At 29.2% G+C, this 7614-nt stretch overlaps 1 long non-coding RNA gene across 1 annotated transcript; it reads left to right on the top strand.

Moving 5' to 3' along the window:
- The first annotated feature begins 1669 nt into the window (after nt 1-1669).
- Nucleotides 1670-2653, top strand: LOC108467612 (uncharacterized). Its single transcript, XR_001868853.2, has 2 exons — nt 1670-1899; nt 2365-2653. It is a non-coding gene; the product is annotated as an uncharacterized LOC108467612 (long non-coding RNA).
- Nucleotides 2654-7614: the final 4961 nt, after the last annotated feature.

Genomic DNA, 7614 nt, shown 5'->3' with positions numbered 1-7614 from the left:
AACAAGTGAAAAATGATGAAATGGGGTAATAGGCGCATACATAAGACACAATCAATTAGCGAACTAAAAATTAAATACAATTAACCAAAAAAATATAATCCGATTACAATCATGCATAGGAAATAAATGATATCGTAATACAATGACGAAAATGATAATGTAACAATTCAACACAATCAAAACAATACACACAATAACATGCCACAAAATAAAATGATGCACAAATCAAAAAGATATATATATATATATATATATATATATATATATGAAACAAAATGGAATTAGAAACCAACATAAGACATTTTCAACATAATGATGAATTAGTAATCATATAACACGTATATAAGTTGACAAATTTGCATAAAAACTTAGAATACATGTTTATTGAAATAGTTATTATAAAATACAAAGTTCAAATCAAATTATATATGAAACATTTAAAACACCAACTCATTTAAAAATGATAATTCACATGATAACTTAAGTAATGTATTAAATATGAAAGAATGAAAATAATATACAAAATAAATTTATGAGACATGTATATACAAGTAAAATTGGGTATAATTATTTTAAAAATGAAATTAATAAGGTATGAAAGAAACGAAGTTAATATATAAGTTATATAAGTAACAAAATATATATAAAAATATAATGCATAAGGATAATATGAGGGTGTATACAATAGATAAATTATAAGATTAAAATAGGGTTCTTAAAAGAAATATATTATACATATAAATAACTTTGAAAGAGGATACATACAAAGAAAAATATTTGCATAAAGTTATATGAAAATAATAACATGTACCATAGTAAAAATAATTTAATATGGATTATATACATGTAAAGAAATGTTAGAAATAATTGTATGTCAAAATATTGTTTAATTAAAACAAGATTAACTTAATTTTATTATAAATTATATATATAATAAATTTTAAAAAAACACAATTATATTAGATATATGTTTTTCTGTTAAAAAAACTATATGTATAAAAGCATGGCTTTAATAATGTGTATAGGTCAAAGAACCAAGTATGTGCTTAATAATAATTTAAACAACACATAAAGTAGGTGGATTTCCTTTAAATAACAAAAGAATATATACATTAAAATAGGTTAATAGATTCAAAAGAAATTATAAAATAAGATAAAATTAAAAGTATACATAAACTAAAATAAATTTTATTACAAATTATACATACCAATTATTAAAATAATAGAATAAATAAAAGGATCATTATAATGTTTTTTTAACGAAATTCAATTTACCCAAAGCAACAAAATATCACAATCAATACTCTAGCATGTAAAAGAAATTTTATGTGCAGTAAATAAAATAATGAGGATAAGACTTAATTGAAATAAAGTTAAAACAGGAGAAACAATTTACAAATAAATAATTGCAAAATAGAGTCAATGTGTTATGTGCACAAATATGCAGGGACTGGAATTGTAAATATCTCGCGCTCACACAATGCTGCAACGAACCGCGGATCAAAATGAAACAACACACAAATTAGAAGGTCGAATTTTAAAACATAGGGTAGGCAAATTGGGCGCAAATTGGATGTTGTGCGCAAGGAAAGGACCCACCAAGCAAATTCCCCACTTTTGAGTGATAATGTGCAAATTGGGCCTGCCAAATGAGCTGACACGCGGGCCTTTATTTATGCTAACATCACTACTCTGTTAAAAGGTTATTTAAAACCTTTCTTTTCCCATTTTCCATCTCAAACGCAGCCCCATTTTTAAGCCAAAAATCACAGCCTTGGAAGCAAATTTCTAGGGTTTCTTTTGCTAGCAGCCGAACCACCATTGTTTTGGTGATCAACAGCATGCAGATGGTACTCATCTTCCTCGTTGAAGGCGTTCGACCATGCCTAGAGAAATTTGGTAAGTATTTTCTTCCCTCCCTTTTTATTATTTTTTTTTAAAAAAAAAACTTCAAACTTCACATATTTTTTTTTTTAAAAAAAACGAAGATAGGTTCATAGAGCAAAGATTCAACACTATTTGTTCCCTCGCCTTTATCTCAGTATTTTTGAATTATTCGGGCTTTCATTGGGATTGACTCACATACTAAAAAAATTCGAACCAAATGAAAAAAAAAAAAAAACTAAAAAAAAGAAATCATAAGAGAGGATAAAAAAAAAGGCTTGAAATCACCTTTGCTGATCTTAAATTCTTTTTCTCTATTCTCTGTGCGTGTGTACAGATATCGTGGTCGTCCTTTACATTTGACTACCCTCAGCTTTATAGCCGAGAAAAGAAAAGAAAATCAAAAATACAAATTTTTTGCTGTTGTGTTTGTGCTGTTCCCTTTGTTTGTCTCTATTGCTGTTGCTTTTTGTTTTGCAGGTACCAGTCTGTTGGCATGCGCACGGGGTATGGGTCTAGGCTGGAGCAGCATGGGGGTACAGAGGCGGTACGGAGGCCAAGGATGCTGAGGGGCAAACACGTGCTGCTAGGGCTTCAGTCTTGGTTTAGTGTTCTGGGCCTATCGGGCCTTGTAAATTTGGGCCAAGTTTTAAAATTGGGTTTGGGTCTGATAGGGTTATTTAATGGACTGAGGTTTATTTATTTATTTATTTATTGTATATTTGGGTTTCTAGTGGGCCCGGGCAAATTTGGCCCACTACAGTTCAAACGGGGTCAAACATCCATCTAATAACACCCATAAGGGCTAAAAAGTTATTTTTCCCAGTAACAGAAAACAACGGAAAAACCTAATTCGATCTTCCTCTACAACATAAGTTGTAGTTTGGCCAGCAGTCAGGTTCACTTCAAATCCTAGGGCAACCTCTGGAGTGTTTTCCTTTGCAACCTCTTGAGTAATGACCACAATACGAACATTCTCCACTATTTAGGTAGAAGGGTTCAACACGTTTAATCCTTTTGGCAAAAAATGCAGCAGCTCTAACGGGACTTCACTTAATACAAATGGCTCATACTTTAGCTGCACCTCTAAAAGCATTTATGCATGATAGCTTTCCCTTACATTGATAATTTGATCAACTAGATTTTCTTTCTCAACTTTCTTGGCAGACACCTCTTTATCTAACTCCTACATTGATATTTTTTCTGCCTCTAACTGTAACACCCCCTACCCGTATCCGTCATCAGAACAGGGTACGAGGCATTATCGGAGCTTATCGAATCATTATTAATTAGCGGAAAAAGTAAAACAAAGTAAACATGTAATATTAAATAAATTCGTATAACATAGTAATTAAGTTACCGCTTCTCTATATTCAACATAATTATGCAACGTATAATTATTCGAATTGATCATGAGCCCTTGTACCTATTGTCGAAACTATTTTTTTAAAAACGGGGATCGACTTTAGTTTTGAAAACGAAAACGAACATGGGAGTCGCCACCAATCTTTTTTTGTTTAGGTGTGATCGGACCACCAAGAAATTGATTATTTTAATAAAACATTTCGATTTACTAAAACAACGATTTTGGGTCTACGAAACTTGAGAGAACGGGTTCGGGAGTCGGTTACATACGAGGAAGGATTAGCACCCTCGTAACGCCCAAAATTGGTACCTAATTGATTAATTAATGTCTTAATGTCGAAATTTAAAAACTCGAAAAGAATTTAAAATATGATCCATCCTTTTTTATTAATGTTAATTAAACAAAAATACTTGGATAAATCAAAGCGGATGCTAAAGACCTTCTTGTCACGGGGTAATTAAACATCACATCCAACACGTTAGGACATGACATTTTAAATTATCGAGAATAAGCTTGTCTTTTGATTTTCAAAACTCATGCATTTTAAAAGGTTATTCGGTCATTTGGGTCAAATGAAGAGAATCGAAACCCAGCACTTTAGGGCACGATCTCTAAATTCTCCAAACACAGAATATTGCCTTGGTTTGAAATTTAGAAAACACAGACAAAATTTTGAAGGGATATTTAGTCGTTTGGTCAAAAAAAATCGAAACCCAGCACATTAGGGCACGATTTCTCGAATTTCTAAAACACAAATATTGCCTTTATTTTTCAAAATTGTTTCTTGTATGAATTTGAAATATTTAAAAATGATACACGTATAATTGATCATGTTTTAAAGAAAATTTATTTGAAACATGAATGGTGTTATAATTGACGAATAATAGTAGTGTGATAAATTTGGCACAATAATAACGTAACATACAAAATACAATATAATATATAACATTGATATCAATAAACTAACCAATTAATATGCATGGATAATAATAATAATGATAATAGAAACGGTAACAATAATTATCAACGAATAATAACAATAATAAAAATAATAACACTAATGATAAAACATGCACATGAAATGATAATACTGATTTTGAAATATAATAAAGATAAAGGAATAACTAAAATAAGGACAAAAATAAATATAAGGAAAATAGTTTATAAAAAATATTGAAAGTAAAGAATCAAATCAAAAGATAAATGAGATTAAAGGCACCAATTATAATAAGACATATGTAAAAAATAATAAAGTGACGATCATATATAATAATGGGAATGGCAGTAATAATATTACAAGTGAAAGTCTAAATAATTTGATTTATAATAAATGGTTACATATTAATAATAATAATAATAAAATAAATATTTTAAAGTTCGAATTATTTAAAAGATATAAAAAAATGAATGATAAAATGATAATAATAAGAATAAAATAAAATAAATATGTTAAAAATAATATTAAATTATTTATTATAATAATAATGACTTATATGTAGAAAAGAAAATATAATAATACTTGATAATAATAGTAATACAATAGTTGTAATGGCCTAAATTCAAAATTATAGGAACAAGTGGTTTCGTAACCACAAATCCGATTTAAAGAGAAATTTATTTTAATATTTTTGCATGAAAATTGATATGATAGAAAAATCGTATGAAAATATTGATAGAAAAATTTTACCGATTTAGTGATTAGATAGAAAAAAAATTATTGAAGAAATTGGGTAAAAACAAGGTATCGAGACCTCTATCTCGTAAAACCGAGTAAAAAATAATTTTATAAATATTTATTAAATGTTATTAATGTGGTATTAAAATTTCGTTAGGAAATTTTAATGTTTGGGTAGTCAATTAAATGAAAGGACTAAATTGTAATAGGTGTAAAAGTTGCTACAGTGATTAAATAGCTTAAGAGTCTAATGAGAAAGGATTTAAAAGGAATTAGACCCAAAAGTTATTTGGGCTGGACGGCAAGGGTATGAAATCAGCAGAAAAATTGATAAATTAAGGGTAAAATTAGAATATTGCAAAATTAACTAAATAAAGCTAGGACTAAATAGGAAATATCTAGATTTCTCTTCATTTCTCTTCAATTCCAGCAGCTAAAAACGCCATAGGAGGGTTATCTAAGCTGATATTTCATAATTTTTGCACCAAGTGAGTTAATCATTGCCTTTTTCTTGTAATTTTTGTGTTTCTAAGACTTTTACAACTAGGTCCTACTATTAAATTCATTAGTTTTTGATTTCATGGATGAAATTGAAATTCACCATGGTTGATTAATGTAAGTTTATGATGAAATAGAATTAAATTAAAGCTTTAATTTGTTTATGAGATGATTTTATTAGGTAATTTCAATAGAAATTGATTTTTAAGACCTAATTGTGAAAATGCTTGGAATTAAAGTCTATTGCTGAAATTCTGATTCCTAAAGGTTGTAAACTAGTTTAAGGTGATAGAATAAAATGTTAATTGAGAAAAATCAGCTCAATTGAGAGGCTAATTGAGTAGGGACGAAATTATCATTTATTAAAAGCTTAGGGGAAAAATGGTAATAAACAGCTTGCACAAAAACAGTTTGGACAGCAACAGTAGACTAACTTTGAAAAATCACCATAAATTGTAGAAATCGAATTAGAAGATGAAAAAAATATTTAATTAAAGCTTATTGAGTCTAGTTTCTCATAGAAGAAATAGTGTAAGCAATGGATTTGTCAATTTTGAGATATAATGAATTTTGTGAGACAAGGTTAGAATGAATTCGGGTTCCCCTGTTCTCACTTTGAAAAATCATAAAAAATTTAAGAAAAACAATTATGAGCTTAAATTTATATGTCTAGAATCCTTAATGAGTCTATTTTTAATAGAAATAAACGAGAACATCATTTAAATTCTGTATGAAGAGATAATTAATTTTTAGTGAAGAAGGGTCAGAACTGTCAACAGCAGAACAGGGGTGACTTTAAAGAATAAACTGTACTTATCGGATAAACCAAAAATTCTGAAAATTTTATGGTAAAAATATATATGAGTCTAGTTTCAGGGAAAATTAACGGATCTTAATTTGGAGTTCCGTAGCTCAAGTTATAAATAATTTAATGACTATGACTCAAGTAGACAGCTTTGAATGAACTATAAATAATAATTGAATTATAGAGAATGTTGCATATGAACATGAAATGTATTGAATTGATAATTAAATTTATTTATTTAGATCCAGAAGATTCAAATACGAAGCTAGATCGAGGAAAGGAAAAAGTTCGGGATTAGTAGATTTTTATTGTTTACAAACAAGTATCAAGGTAAATTTGTGTAACTTGAATTATATTCTTAAATGCTTGAAATGCATGTTTTTGATATGAATATGATTTGAATGTTCATTATATGGAAATTTATGAAACATTGACATATTTGATAAAATGGGAAGAAATCCCATTTGAATGAAAAGAAAATTCGATGGATCTCTGAAAAGGAATTAACGGTAAAAAAGATCTAGCCCGGACGGGTGATCCTATCCTGATATAGCCCTCCCGAAGAATATGTGTAAAATGGATTTAGCCCAGACGGGTAATCCGAATTAGGGTCTGAATTTAGCCTGGACTGGTAATTCAGATCCAAGCTCATTAGAGTAATTGTCGTTGCAGGGGATTTAGCTTGGACTGGTAATCCCGACAATACTCTATGAGTTTATATTGCAGGGGATTTAGCCTGGACTGGTAATCCCGCTGCAAGGTTGAGGTTCGCGGGAGTGTGCTCTCTGAAATGGATATGTGCGCACATGAATATGAATTGACGGACCCGGAATTGTACAATAAATGTGTACCTTTGAAAATCTATCGAAATTCTGATAAATTCAACGCGATAAATATGGAAAAATAACAAGGAAATGGAAATCATGGTATTGACGAGCTCATCAATCATGGTATATATATTATTGATACATGGAAATTATTGTACTAACTTGAATGTTGAGTTTGTGCATGTTAGGGTAATAATGCATTGAATGGATATATGAATGTTTATTATATTGTATTGAAAATATTAGGTAAGTATAATTCTTGTTACATGAGCTTACTAAGCACAAAATGCTTACCCCGTTTCCTTTTTCCCTATTTTGTAGTGTTAAGAGCTCAAAGGTCGGATTTGGTCGGAGACACATCACACTGTCAACCTCAGGATTTCGGTATATAAAGAAACTTTATTTTGGAAATCAATGGCATGTATAAGCTAACAAAGTAAATGTTAACGTGAAATGAATGTAAAGTTAGCCATTAGTATGGTTAACAAACCTGGTTTTAGATATGTGATGACGTTATCTTATAAATATGCATGAATTTATCTTGAAAATATGTTGAATT

This window comes from Gossypium arboreum, chromosome 5 (genome assembly GCF_025698485.1).
Source record: "Gossypium arboreum isolate Shixiya-1 chromosome 5, ASM2569848v2, whole genome shotgun sequence".
In the NCBI taxonomy this organism is placed as follows: Eukaryota; Viridiplantae; Streptophyta; class Magnoliopsida; order Malvales; family Malvaceae; genus Gossypium; species Gossypium arboreum.
This window is presented reverse-complemented; position numbering and strand designations above follow the sequence as displayed.